Below are 15,247 nucleotides of genomic sequence, written 5' to 3' on the forward strand. Positions count from 1 at the left end.
TTTCTGTCTTTTGTTGAATCTTTTTCAAGGCTCGATAGATAATTTGATAAGCTAATGATTTTTTTTCTGTGTTTCAGAATACGGTTAACCAACATGTTAACTAATCAATTACGATAAATTGGATCAGATTTTGCAATTTTTTCTTCTGCAGTACCTCGACGTGACGAGCATGAAAGAGTTCAAGAATCCATTTTCTTTTTGTAAGGGATGAAATCATTTATTTTGGCTTTTTGACCCCATATTGTAGGGTGGATCTCGAAAGATATGAAACATCTCCTACATACGACTTTCATTGAATATGGTTTTCCACAGAATTCTATATGTATCTATGAGATCGATTATGGAATTTTGTCTACTCACTTTAAATTGAGTATCTGTTTCCCTCCCTTTCCTGCTAGGATTGGAAATCTTGTGTTTTACATATCCATACAATTGAGTCCTTGGGTTTCCAAAATAGTGTAAAAAGAAGTGCTTCGAATCATTGCTATTTGACACGAATCTGTTCTAAAAGAGTCGAGGCATTTTGAATTGTTTGTTGACACGAAAAAGGTTAGGGAAAGCCTTTAAAATTATTTCAATATTGGACCTTGGACATATAATAGTTCTGAATCGAATCTCTTTAGAAAGAAGATCATTTGTCTCATGGTAGCCTGCTTCAGTCTCCTTACGAAACTTTTGTTATTGGGTTAGCCATACACTTCACATGTTTCTAGCGATTCACATGGCATCATCAAATGATTCAAGTCTTGGATAAGAATCTACAATGCACTAGAACGCCCTTGTTGACGATCCTTTACTCCTATAGCATCTAGGGTTCCTCGAACAATGTGATATCTTACATTGGGTAAATCCTTGTGAATTATGGCCAATACCAGGTATATAAGCAATGATTTCAAACCCAGAGGTTAATCATACTCTATCAACTTTACGTAAGGCAGAGTTTAGTTTTTTGGGGGTGATAGTGGAAAAGTTGACAGATAAGTCACCCTTACTGCCACTATATAGAACCGTACATGAGATTTTCACCTCATATGGCTCCTTGTTCAATTCTTTCAAAGTCATTGGGTCCTTTTCCTCATTCAAGAATCTCCCTACTTCCACTCTATCCCGAAGAGTAAATAGGACAAATTCAGTCACGTTTTCATGTTCCAGTTGAACACTTTCCATTTTTGATTATTCTTAAAAGAGAAGACTTTTTTTACCAAACATCTGCGAATCCAATCACACGATCTTATAATAAGAACAAGAGATCTTTCTCGATCAATCTCTTTGCCCCTCATTCTTTGAGAATCAGAAATATCATTTTCAAGTTTGAATTTGTTCATTTGGAATTTTGGGTTCTTCTACTTCATTTTTATTTACTTATTTATTATTTTTATTAATTTCCCTCTTTATTTGATTTATTTTTTTTAATTTTATTCCCTTCCATCATTCCCTAAGTCCCATAGGTTTGATCCTATAGAATTTGATCCATTTTCTCAATGAGCGAGGGGTACGAAATAAATCAGATTAATTTTTTAATCAAAAGTACTATGTGAAATCTTCGATTTTTCCTCTTTCTCTATCCCTATCCCATAGGTACAACATTTGAATCAATAGAGAACCTTTTCCTCCTATATGAATCAATATTAGTACATTCCAATTCCTTACTGATACCTCCCAAGGAAAATCCTAAATTAGATCCCAAATTGACGGGTTAGTGTGAGCTTATCTATGCAGTTATGCACTCTTCGAATAGGAATCTATTTTCTAAAAGATCCTGGCTTTAGTGCTTTGGTGAGTCTCCAAGATCCTTTTGATGATGTATGTTGTGTTGAAGGGATATCTATATGATCTGATCGATTGCGTAAAGCCCGCGGTAGCAACAAAACTGGGGAAAGTATACAAAAAAGAAATTTTTTATCTTTCTATTATATTGGTATTTTCTATGCTATTAGTATTAGATTAGTATTACTTAGATTAGATTAGTATTAGTTAGTGATCCCGACTCAGTGAGTCCTTTCTTCTGTGATTAACTGTTGGCACCGGTTCTAGTCCTACATTCCATTTTGACTCTATAGACCGAGGAGAAAGGGGGCTCAGCGAGAAGAGGATTGTACCATGAGAGAAGTAAGGAGGTCAACCTCTTTAAAACATACATCATAGATTCTGGAAATGCAATGGAGTGCGAATATGAATGAATCATCTTTTCCACGGAGGTAAATCCTTGCCCGCTAGGTAAGAGGATAGCAAGTTACAAATTCTGTTTCGGTAGGACATGTATTTCTATACTATAAATTCATAAATGAAGAATTAATTATGGGGTTACCATTATCCTGTTTGTAGTGATGAATCTTTATGTGTTCCTAAAAAAGAAAAGAAATTTGTCAAAATTTGGGGTCTTAAAGGTCGTGGAAACACATAAGAACTCTTGAATGGAACTGAAAAGGATGTAATCAGTTCCTTCAAAATGTAAGATCTTTGGTGTAAGAAAAAGTGGTTGATCTGTATCACATTGACTTGGTTCTGATTTCTCTATTTTTTTAAGAATACCGCTTCTCCTACTCATATCAAATAGAACATGCCGAGGCAAACCTTCTTCATGTAAAACCTGCTTGATTTAGATCAGGAGAATCGTATGATTTTACGAAACCATATGTATATGGCTCGAATCCGTAGTCAATCCTATTTCTGATAGGAGTAGTTGACAATTGAATCAAACTTTTTCCATTATTTTCATATCTGTAATAGTGCGAAAGGAAAGCGTGGCTCCAAGTTCTTCAAGAATAGTGGCATTGTTGAGTTTCTAAATCCTTTGACTTAGGATTAGTCTGTTCTATTTCTTGACAGGGGCAGGGAAGGGATATAACTCAGGGGTAGAGTGTCACCTTGACGTGGTGGAAGTCATCATTTCGAGCTTGATTATCCCTAAACCCAATGTGAGTTTTTCTATTTTGAATTGCCCTCTGTCGTGATCGAATAAGAATGGATAAGAGGCACGTGAGATTAACATGAGGGGGTAGGAATGGCTATATTTTTGGAAGCAAACTCCAAGAAAATATGAAGCGCATGGCTACAAGTTATGCCTTGGAACGAAAGACAAATCCGAACAAACTTTCTCTACAAACAAGGAAGCTATAAGTAATGCAACTATGAATCTCATGGAGAGTTCGATCCTGGCTTAGGATGAACGCTGGCGGCATGCTTAACACATGCAAGTCTGACGGGAAGTGGTATTTCCAGTCACGGATGGGTAAGTAATGCGTAAAAACCTACCCTTGGGAGGGGAACAACAGCTATAAATGATTGCTAATACCCCGTAGGCTGAGGAGCAAAAGGAGGAATCCGTCTGAGGAGGGGCTTGCATCTGATTAGCTAGTTGGTGAGGCAATAGCTTATCAAGGTGATGATCAGTAGCTAGTCCGAGAGGATGATCAGCCACACTGGGACTGAGACACGGTCCAGACCTTTATTGGAGGCTATAGTGGGGAATTTTTCGTAATGGGTGAAAGCCTGATGGAGCAATGCTGCGTGGAGGTAGAAGGCCCACGGGTCGTGAACTTATTTTTCTAGAGAAGAAGCAATGACGGTATCTGGATTTAAGCATCGACTAACTTTGTGCCAACAGACGCGATAATACAGAGGATGCAAGCGTTATCCTAAATGATTGGGCGTAAAGCATCTGTAGGTGGCTTTTGAAGTCCACCATCAAATCCTAGGGCTCAACCCTGGACAGGCGGTGGAAACTACCAAGCTGGAGTACAGTAGTGGCAGAGGGAATTTCTAGCGGAGCAGTGAAATGCGTAGAGATCGGAAAGAACACCAATGGCGAAAGCACTTTGCTGGGTCGACACTAACACTGAGAGACTAAATCTAGGGGAGCGAATGGGATTAGATACCCCAGTAGTCATAGCCGTAAATGATGGATACTATGCATTGTGTGTATCGGCCTGTGCGGTGCTATAGCTAACGAGTTAAGTATCCCACTTGAAGAGTATGTTCGCAAGAATAAAACTCAAAGGAATTGACGGGGGCCAGCACAAGTGGTGGAGCATGTGGTTTAATTCGACGCAAAGTGAAGAACCTTATAAGAGCTTGACCTACAGTGAATCCTCTTGAAAGAGAGGGGTGCCTTCGGGAGTGCGGACACATGTGGTGCATGGCTATTGTTAGCTCGTGTCGTAAGGTGTTGGGTAAGTCCCGTAACAAGCGCAACCCTCGTGTTTAGTTGCCACTATTGAGTTTGGAACCCTGAGCAAACTACCGATGATAAGTCAGAGGAAGGTGAGGATGACATCAAGTCATTATGACCCTTATGCCCTGGGTGACACACATGTTACAATGGACGGGACAAAGGGTCGCGATCTCGCAAGGGTGAGCTAACTCCAATAACACGTCCTCAGTTCGGATTGCAGGCTGTAACTCACTTGCATAAAGCCAGAATTCCTAGTTATCGTCGGTTAGCCATACGGTGCTGCATTCATTCCCAGGCCTTGTACACACTGCCTGTCACACTATGGGAGCTGGCCATGCCCGAAGTTAGTACCTTAATCGCAAGGAGGGGGTGCCAGAGCCAGGTCTAGTAACTAGAGTGAAGTCGTAACAAGGTAGTCGTACTGAAAGGTGCGATTGGATCACCACCTTTTTAGAGAGTGATAATGCTTGTTGGGTATTTTGGTTTGACACTGCTTCACACCCAAGAAAAAGTGAGCTACGTTTGAATTAAACTTGGAGATGGAAGCCTTCTTTTGTTTCTCGATGATGAGGTAAGATCAAGCCCATGAGCTTATTATCCTAGGTCAAAACAGGTTGATAGGATCCCCTTTTATGCCCTTGAGTCCCTCCCATGTGGCAACATGGGGGCGTAAAAAGGAAATAGAGGGATGGGATTTCTCTCGCTTTTGGCATAGCGAGCCCCCAACAGGAGGCCCACATGACGGGCTATTAGCTTACTGGCAGAGCGCGCCCTTGATAATTGCGTCGGTGTGCCTGGTCTGTGAGGGCTCTCGGCCACATGGATAGTTCAATGAGCTCATCAACTCCTGACCCTGAGATGTGGATCATCCAAGGCACATTAGCATGGCGTACTTCTCCTGTTCTAATTGGGGTTTGAAACCAAACTTCTCCTCAAGAGGACAAATGGGGTGATTCAGGTGAGATCCAATGTAGATCTAACTTTCTATTCACTCATGGGATATGTGAGGTCTGGGGGGACCACCATGGCACCTCTCTTTTTGATAATCCATGCATACCTTATCAGTGTATGGATAGCTATCTCTTAAGCATAGGTTTAGGTTCGACATAAATGGGAAAATAAAATGGAGCACCTAACAACGTACCATTCGAGCCTTTCTTTTCATGCTTTTCCCTGAGGTCTAGAGAAAGCTACAATTAATAGGATTTTCCAAATCCTCCCTTCCCGAAAGGAAGAATGTGAAATTCTTTTTCCTTTCCACAAGGACCAAGAGATTGGATCTAGCCGTAAGAAGAATGCTTGGTTGATAAATAATGCACTTCTTGGTCTTCGACCCCCTCAGTCACTACGAACGCCCTTGATCAGTGCAATGGAATGTGTCTATTTATCTATCTCTTGACTCGAAATGGAAGCAGGTTTGAAAAAGGATCTTAGAGTGTTTAGGGTTGGGCTAAGAGGGTCTCTTAATGCCCTCTTTTTTTTCCATCAGAGTTATTTCTTATTTCAAAAATACTTGCCATGGTATGGAAGAAGAGGGGAACAAGCACACTTGGAGAGCGCAATACAACGAAGAGTTGTATGCTACATTCGAGAAGGATGAATCGCTCCCGAAAAGGAATCTGTTGATTCTCTCCCAATTGGTTGGACCGTAGGTGCAATGATTTACTTCACGGGTGAGGTCTTTAGTTCAAGTCCAGGATAGCCCAACTGTGCCAAGGAAAAGAATAGAAGAAGCATCTGACTCCTTCATGCATGCTCCACTTGGCTCGAGAGATATAGCTCAGTTGGTAGAGCTCTGCTCTTGCAATTGGGTTGTTACAATTACGAGTTGGGTGTCTAATTGTCCAGGCTGTAATGATAGTATCTTGTACCTGTAACAGCCCGATTCTGAGCCTAGTCGGAATAGTTGTTTCGGGACCACAAATCTGATGAGGGAAAATATGATTATCATTTTATTTTTATGGTCTACACTTTAACGAAAAAGTTTCGTGAAAATTTCGTTCAAAAATTTCGACGTTTGGGCACTTAATTTAGTCAAAAGAACTAAATTGTAAAAAGTGCAAAAGTTGAGTTCTACATGTTAGAAGTGTCTAATTGTTATGAAATTATAAATTGGTGGTCCTTATATGGTAATTAGACCATTAGTTAATTGATGGACAAAAATAGACATAAGAAATGGATGAAATAGATTTTTTTAAAATGGGGGCATTTTAGTCATTTGGAAATAAAAAGAAAAAAATGGAAAAGATGACAAAAATCATCATCTTCTCCATAGCTTGCTACCAAATTTGGAAGGACTCCATAGCTAGGGTTTCTTCACTTTCTCATGCTCATAGTAATTGCATCCTAACTCCGTTTTTAATGTTCTTCACATTTTTGAAATCCTCGTAGCTCGGTTTAGCTTATTTTATCAATAATTCATGTTAGGGTTCATATTTGGAAAAATACCCATAGGTCAAATGTTTTTATTTTGCTGTTTTATGGTAGAATATGATGCTATAAATTATGTTAAACAACTTTTTCTAAGCGATTTTAAACGAAAACTGGTAAATTGACATAATCGGTAAAAATAATTAATGTTCAAAAGTGTGTGTTAGAGTGAGAATTTGATGTTGCCATAGAATGGAAAAATGTTCAGCATGTCATAAAACATAAGAATAAGAGATTAAGTTTAATTTTCGAGCTTAGGGAAAAAGTGTAAATATGCAAAAGTTTGGGGGGTAAAATTGTAATTTTTTAAAAAGTTGGGTGGAGGACTATTTTAATAAATGTGAGCATTAAGTGAGTTAAATTTGTTATTATAGATCAAGAAAGACGAGAAGACTACCTCAAATGGGAAAAGAGAGGATAGTGGAGTAAATTGCAAATTTATGATATTTTGCACCGAGGTAAGTAAACATGTGAATTAATGCATTGTTTTGATATTATTTAATATTTTTTTAGATTTAATTGAACATAAAATAATTAATTGACGAAGATCCTAAAAATGTGGTTAAGTTGGGAAAGGTGGTAAAGTGTTGAAAAACACGGTTTTCAGTTGAACACTCGGAATAGGCCGGAGTACATTGAATATAAAGGGGGTTGCTAAGTGCTGATTCTCCCAAGGGGTTGCTAAGTGTTGATTCCCCGATTCATTGGTGGTTGTTAAGTGCTGATTCCATCGTATTTTAAATGTGAAGGGGGTTGCTAAGTGCTGATTCCCCGAATCATTGGTGGTTTCTAAGTGCTAATCCCACCGTATCTTAAATGTGAAAGGGGCTGCTAAGTGCTGATTCCCTGATTCATTGGTGGTTGCTAAGGGCTGATTCCACCGTATTTTTGAATGTGAAAAGGGGTTGCTAAGTGCTAATTCCCCGAATCATTGGTGGTTGCTAAGTGCTGAATTCACCGATAACGGATAACATTCCAAGTGTTCAATGGGAAAATTGGAAAGGTGAATATTTCTATATGGTGGACAAGGTTATGTGAGGAATATTGGGTTTGATACTTAATCAATCCATGTGTAAGGTGAAAGGAAATACCAAAACTTCAAATGAGCAAATTTAAATATAAAATTGTTTTGTATAACAACAGTTGGGAAAATTTGAAAAATCACCATAAATGGTGGAAAATGAATTAGAGGCTGAATAATATATGAAATTGAAGCTTAATGAGTCTATTTTCATATGAAAGGAACAGATCAAGCAAACGAGTTGTGTATTTGGGGACATTTAAATTTTATTGAGACAGGATTGGATTGATTTCGAAATCCCTTGTTCCAACTTTGGAAAATCACCAACAATTGTACAAAAATCATTATGGCTTGAAATTTACATTCTTAAATTCCTTAATGAATCTATTTTTAATAAAAAGAAACTATAACATTATTCAAAATTTTTTACATGGAGATAAGTAAATTTTAGTAAGGATAGGTCAGAACTATTAAGTAGTGAAACAGGGGAATATTTAGAGAATAAACTGTACTAATTTTCTAAGCTAAAAATTCTGAAAACTTTATGGTAGAAATTTATATGAGTCTAGTTTTGGGGAAAATTTACAGAACTTAATTTGGAGTTTTGTAGCTCCAAATAAAAATAAATTGGTAACTATGATATAGAAAAATAGCTTGCTGGAAGTTGAGCAAACAATGAAATTTTTCTGTGGTTAAAATTATGTTACTTTGTAATCATGTGAGAAATTTATTTATTTGTCATGTGTTTACTTACTAAGCTATATTCTTACTCTTCTTTATTTTCCCTTGATTATAGTGACACCGATCAGCCTGGAAATTGGACGAAGTCAGAACATCACCCACACTATCATCAACTTTTGGGTATTTTGGCAATCAACACTTTTGAAACATGGCATGTATAGATGACTTTATGTAATGTGGTATAAATATGCATATATATAGTATTGTTTGGTTTAATATGTTGGTGTTTATTAATGGATAAATTATGTCTGAACATATAACTATCATCAACCCTATCGTCTCGATCCCGTAGGAACTACGATATCACCCCAAGGATGCCTTCGATATCCAGGGGTTGCGGATCGACCATAAAACCCTATTCAATAAGCGAAATGCATTAGCTGTCCGATCTTAGGCTGGGCAGTACGGGTCGGAGAAAGGCAATCACTGATTCTTAAAACCAGTATTCTTAAGACCAAAGAGTCGAAGGGGGGAAAGCTCTCTGCCAATCCTGGTTTTCTTGTAGTAGGATCTTCTGGAACCATAAGAATACTTAGTTAGAATGGGATTCCAACTCAACGCCTTTTAATATTTTGAGAAGAATTGCTCTTTGAAAGGCACAGTACGATGAAAGTTGTAAGCTGTGTTCAGGGGGGTTATTGTCTATCGTTGGCCTCCATGGTAGAATCAGTTGGGGGCCTAAGAGGAAATGGTTTACCTTGTGGCGGATGTCAGCGGTTTGAGTCCGCTTATCTCTAACTCGTGAACTTTGCTGAAATAAAGCTATAAGATAGGACCCAATTTTTTCGATTCGGCAGTTTGTTCGATCTATGATTTATCATTCATGGACATTGATAAGATCCTTCCATTTCATTTAGCAGCGCCTTAGGATGGCATAGCCTTAAATTCAAGTAAAGTAAAGTTAAGGGCGAGGTTCAAACGAGGAAAGGCTTACGGTGGATACCTAGGCACCCAGAGATGAGGAAGGGCGTAGTAAGCGACAAAATGCTTCGGGGAGTTGAAAATAAGCGTAGATCCAGAGATTCCTGAATAGGTCAACTTTTTGAACTACTGCTAAATCCATGGGCAGACAAGAGACGAACTGGCGAACTGAAACATTTAGTAGCCGGAGGGATAGAAAGTAAAAGCGATTCTTGTAGTAGCGGTAAGTGAAATGGGAGCAACCTAAATTGCGAAAACAGGGTTGTGGGAGAGCAATAAAAGCATCCTGCTACTAGGCGAAGCACTGAAATGTCAAACGCTAGATGGCCATAGTCTAGTAGCCAAAAGCACCGCTAGTTTACGCTCTGACTCTAGTAGCATGGGGCACGTGAAATCCCGTGTGAATCAGCAAGGACCACCTCGCAAGGCTAAATACTCCTAGGTGACCGATAGCAAAGTAGTACCGTAAGGGAAGGGTGAAAAGAACCCCCGTCGGGGAGTGAAACAGAACATGAAATCGTAAGCTCCCAAGTAGTGGGAGGAGCCCAGGGCTTTGACCGCGTGGCTGTTGAAGAATGAGTCGGTGAATCATAGGCAGTGGCTTGGTTAAGGGAACCCACTAAAGCCTTAGCGAAAGCGAGTCTTCATAGGGAAATTGTCACTACTTACAGACCCGAACCTGGGTGGTCTATCCATGACCAGGTTGAAGTTTGGGTGAAACTAACTGAACGTCTGAACCGACTAATGTTGAAGAATCAGCAGATGAGTTGTCATTAAGGCTAAAATGCCACTCGAACTCAAAGCTAGCTAGTTCTCCCCGAAATGCGTGAGGCGTAGCAGTTGACTGGACATCTAAGGGTAAAGCATTGTTTTGGTGCGTGCCGCGAGAGTGGTACCAAATTGAGGCAAACTCTAACTACTAGATATGACCTCAAAATAACAGGGGTCGAGGTAAACCAGTGAGACAATAGGTTATAAGCTTCATCATCGAGAGGGAAACAACCTGGATCACCAGCTAAGGCCCCTAAATGATCGCTTAGTGATAAAGGAGGTAGGGTGTAGAGACATCTAGGAGGTTTGCCTAGAAGCAGCCACCCTTGAAAGAGTGTGTAATAGCTTAGTGATCAAGCGCTCTTGCGCTGAAGATGAACGGGGCTAAGCGATCTGCCGAAGCTGTGGGATGTAAAAATACATTGGTAGGGGAGCTTTCAGCCTTAGGGGGAAGCACCCGCGTGAGTGGGAGTAGATGAAGCAAAAGCGAGAATGTCGGCTTGTGTAACACAAACATTGGTGGGAATCGAATGCCTTGAAAACCCAAGGGTTCCTCCGCAAGGTTCGTCCACAGAGGGTGAATCAGGGCCTAAGATCAGGCTGAATGGCATAGTCAATGGAGAACAGGTGAATATTCCTATACTACCCCTTGTTGGTCTTGAGAGACGGAGGAGGCTAAATTAGCCAAAAGATGGTTATCGGTTCAAGGACGCAAGGTGCCCCTATTTTTTCAGGCTAAGAAGGGGTTGAGAAAATGCCCCGAGCCAATGTTTGAGTACCAGGCACTATGACGTTGAAGTAACCCATGCTATACTCCCAAGAAAAGCTTGAAAGACCTTTAACAAAAGGATACCTAAGGGCGCGAGACAACTCTCTCTAAGGAACTCGGGAAAATAGCCCCATAACTTTGGGAGAACGGGTGCCTCCTCAAAAAGGGGGTCGTAGTGACCAGGCCTGGGTGGCTATTTACCAAAAACATAGGTCTCAGCAAAGTCGTAAGACCATGTATGGGGGAGCCAGCGAACGAAGCTCCAGTGAGCGGCAGTCGTAACTAGAACATTCTTAAGGTAGCGAAATTCCTTGTCGGGTCAGTTTCGACCCGTATGAAAGGCGTAATGATCTGGGCACTGTCTCAGAGAGAGGCTCAGTGAAATAGACATGTCTGTGAAGATGCAGACTACCCGCACCTGGATAGAAAGACCCTATGAAGCTTCACTCTTCCCTGGGATTGGCTTTGGGCCTTTCTTGAGCAGCTTAGGTGGAAGGCAAAGAAGGCCTCCTTCCGTGGAGCCCGAGCCATCAGTGAGATACCACTTTGGAAGAGCTAGAATTATAACCTTGTGTCAGGACCTATGGGCCAAGGGACAGTCTCAGGTAGACAGTTTCTATGGGGCATAGGCATGTCAAAAGGTAACAGAGGCGTGCAAAGGTTTCCTCGGGCGGATGGAGATTGGCCCTCGAGTGCAAAAGAAGGGAGCTTGACTGCAAGACCCACCCGTCGAACAGGGACGAAAGTTAACCTTAGTGATCCGATAGTGCCAAGTGGAAGGGCCGTCGCTCAACGAATAAAAGTTACTCTAGGTATAACAGGCTAATCTTCCCTAAGAGCTCACATCGACAAGAAGGTTTGGCACCTCGATGTCGACTCTTCACTACTTGGGGCTGTAGTATGTTCCAAGGGTTGGGCTGTTTACCCATTAAAGCCATACGTGAGCTGGGTTCAGAACGTGGTGAGACAGTTCAGTCCATATCTAGTGTGGGTGTTAGAGCATTGAGAGGACCTTTCCCTAGTAAGAGAGGACCGGGAAGGACGCATCTCTGGTGTACCAATTATCGTGCCCATGATAAATGTTGGGCAGCAAAGTGCGGAGCGAGTAACTGCTGAAAGCATCTAAGTAGTAAGTCCACCCCAAGTTGTGTGCTCTCCTATTCCGAATTCCCCAGAGCCTCTGGTAGCATAGCCGAGATGGCAAGGGGTTCTCTGTCCCTATGAGGATCGAATGACAAAAATTTTGAGAATTCAAAAGAAGGTCACAGCGAGACAAGTCGCTTATCATTACGATAGGTGTCAAGTGGAACTGCAGTGATGTATTCAGCTGAGGCATCCTAACAGACGGGGAGACTTGAAACTTATTCCTACATGACCCGATCAATTCCATCAGGCACTCGCCATCTATTTTCATTGGTCAAATCTTTGACAACACGAAAAATCCATTGTTCAACTCTTTGACAACATGAAAAAACCAAGAGCTCTGCCCTCCTTCTCTATATATCTATGGGATGGAAAGGCGAAGGGCTTTGGTGTCTCTTCCAGTCAAGAATTGGGGCCTCATAACCACTAGCCAATATGCTTTCCTTTTCTTGCATGCCTTTGTTCATTCATGGTTCGATAGTCTGGTGTCTTAGGCGTAGAGGAACAACACCAATCAATCCTAAAATTGGTGGCTAAACTCTATTGCGGTGACGATACTGTAGGAGAGGTCCTACAACAAAATAGCTCAACTCCAGGATGATAAAAAGCTTAACACCTCTCATTCTTATTACTTTTTCATAGAAAAATGAAAAGGTCATCTTATTTAAAACCCCAATTATGGAATTCCCTCTCTCCCACTTCACACCTCGGAATGTATCGTTCTTATATAGAGAAAGGCACTTTCACATCTTCTTAACCCGAAATGGATGGAGGGAGGAAAGGTTCCCTTTTTTAGGGTACTCTTGGGAATAGAGCAAGTGGTGACGAGGTGGGGCCTGTAGCTCAGAGGATTAGAACACGTGGCTACAAACCACGGTGTCGGGGGTTCGAATCCTTCCTCGCCCACAACCGGCCCAAAAGGGAAAGGCCTTTCCCTCTGGGGGTAGGAAAATCATGATCGAGATAGCGGACTCAAAGCTATAGAACTTGGGCGTGAGTCTTTTGCCGAAATGGAGTGGCCTTTTATTTATTATTTATCGTATATTTACTTTTCTATTTTATATTTATATATAGTATTACCAGCCAAAAAAATAAAATAAGCATATTTTTTTTGTTTTACGCCCCGTAACTCTTCCTCAACCAGGCTTGGGCAAAATAGTAGAGCAAGTACAAGTATTAGTAGCATAGAAAAGATGTGCTCCTCGTCATTAAATTAATGTGTTTGCTCGCGATAATTGTGGCTTCTCAGGAGAATTGATGACTGCATCTTTAAGGCATTTGCTAGTACTAGGTCATCTGAGAATTCTTAATTGGCTAGTTGTAAATAGCCCTAGGACTATGGAACAAAGGATTATCTCGGACACCTACACCGAGGTATTGACGATGATTCTCAAATATCGCAGAACAGAATGTGATATGATGAGAAAGAATGCAATAAAAACAAAGACACAGGGAACGGGTTACCTGCTCTTAACGGTCAAAGTGGACCCTTTCATTCTGACATTTTGAATTCTTTAATTTGGAATGAATCAAATCTCTTCAAGTAGGATTTGAACCTACGACGAATTAGTCAACAGCCGACCGCTCTACCGCTGAGAGACTGAGGAACAACGGGAGATTAGATCTCATAGAGTTCAATTCTCGTTCTCAACCCATGACCAATATGAACTCAAATTTTCCTTCGTAACCCCCGAAACTTCTTCGTAGTGGCTCCGTTCTATGCCTCATTTCATAGGGAACCTCAAAGTGGCTCTATTTCATGATACTCCATCTAGATCCAAATTCCATTTTTATATTGTCATTGACATGACATAAGAGATATCAGTTCTAGTCTATCTTTTTGTATTTCTATAAATGTATATGGAAAATTAAAAAATCAACATATAATAATTCAGAAATAGAAAAGAAAAAAGAGAGGTTAATGATTATTTTAAAATCTTTTATACTAGGGAATCTAATATCCTTATACATGATGATAATCAATTCGGTCGTTATCGTCGAACTCTATTATAGATTTCTAACCACACTAACCATAGGTCCCTCTTATATCTTCCTTCTACGAGCTCGAGTTATGGAAGAAGGAGAAGAAGGAACCGAGAAGAGAGTATCAACAACAACTGGGTTTATTGCAGGCTTGCTCATGATGTTCATATCAATCTAATATGTACCTCTGCATTTAGCATTGGGTAAACCTCATACAATAATTGTCCTAGTTCTACAGTATCTTTTTCTTCATTTCTTCTAGAACAATCAAAAGAATTTTTTTATCATAGACGTCCTACAAGAAGTTCAATGCGTAATCTTAGCACTCAATGTGAATTCCTGAATAATCTCATTATTCAATTATTCAACCATTTCATTTTACCAAGTTTAATGTTAGCCAGATTAGTCAGCATCTATATGTTTCGATGCAACAACAATATGTTATATGTAACAAGTAGTTTTGATGGTTGGTTAATTGGTCATATTTTATTGATGAAATGGGTTGGGTTGGTATTAGTCTGGATACAAAAAATAATTTAATTAGGTCTAATGTACTTATTCAATCTAATAAGTATCTTGTATCAGAATTTAGAAATTCTATGGCTTGAATCTTTAGTATTCTATTATTTATTACCTGTGTTTACTATTTAGGCAGAATACCGTCACCCATTCTAACTAAGAAACTGAAAGGAATTTTCAAAACGAAAGAAGTGGGGGAAAGTGAGGAAGAAAGAAACATAGAAATAGAAACTATTTCTGAAAGGGGAGGGGCTAACCAAAATTAGGGGACCGAAGAAAATACTTCTTCTTCCCTTTTTCAGAGGAAAAGGTGGATCCGAGCAAAATCGACAAAATAAAAAAGCTACGAGTGACTGGAAAGAAAAACTTAAAGGGAGACATCCGCTTTCATTTTAAAAAGACTTACTATAAAAATAGATCGGTTTATGAAATGTAACGCCCCAAAATTTAAGTCTCTAATTTTTGCATGTTTTGACACAAATTGCTTGTTTGCTTTAATGGCTAAGTGGTTTGGGTGTGTATGGGAGTGTTTTAGAAGTCTGGGTTCAAGTCTTGGCCTTGGCAAAATTTTAAGTTTTTCTCTTAAATGAATCTGGACACTGGCACTTAGGCCTTTTATATATTAATACTTCTTTTATGACACAAAGAGCCTACTAGTCCAACGTTAGGTTCATTGGGCCTTACCGTGTACTGCAACGTGTGGGACTGATCGTTTATAAACTAGAGTTTCCTCTGAAATTAGACCAGATTCATGATGTGTTTCACGTCTCCATGC

At 40.0% G+C, this 15,247-nt stretch overlaps 2 pseudogenes; one reads left to right on the forward strand and one right to left on the reverse strand.

Moving 5' to 3' along the window:
- Window positions 1-1,167, reverse strand: part of LOC121213582 (30S ribosomal protein S7, chloroplastic-like) — a 1,468-nt pseudogene extending 301 nt beyond the window's left edge.
- Window positions 1,168-13,891: 12,724 nt separating this feature from the next.
- Window positions 13,892-14,738, forward strand: LOC121213583 (protein TIC 214-like; annotated as a pseudogene).
- The last annotated feature ends 509 nt before the right edge of the window (window positions 14,739-15,247 follow it).

This window comes from Gossypium hirsutum, chromosome D01 (genome assembly GCF_007990345.1).
Source record: "Gossypium hirsutum isolate 1008001.06 chromosome D01, Gossypium_hirsutum_v2.1, whole genome shotgun sequence".
NCBI lineage: Eukaryota > Viridiplantae > Streptophyta > Magnoliopsida > Malvales > Malvaceae > Gossypium > Gossypium hirsutum.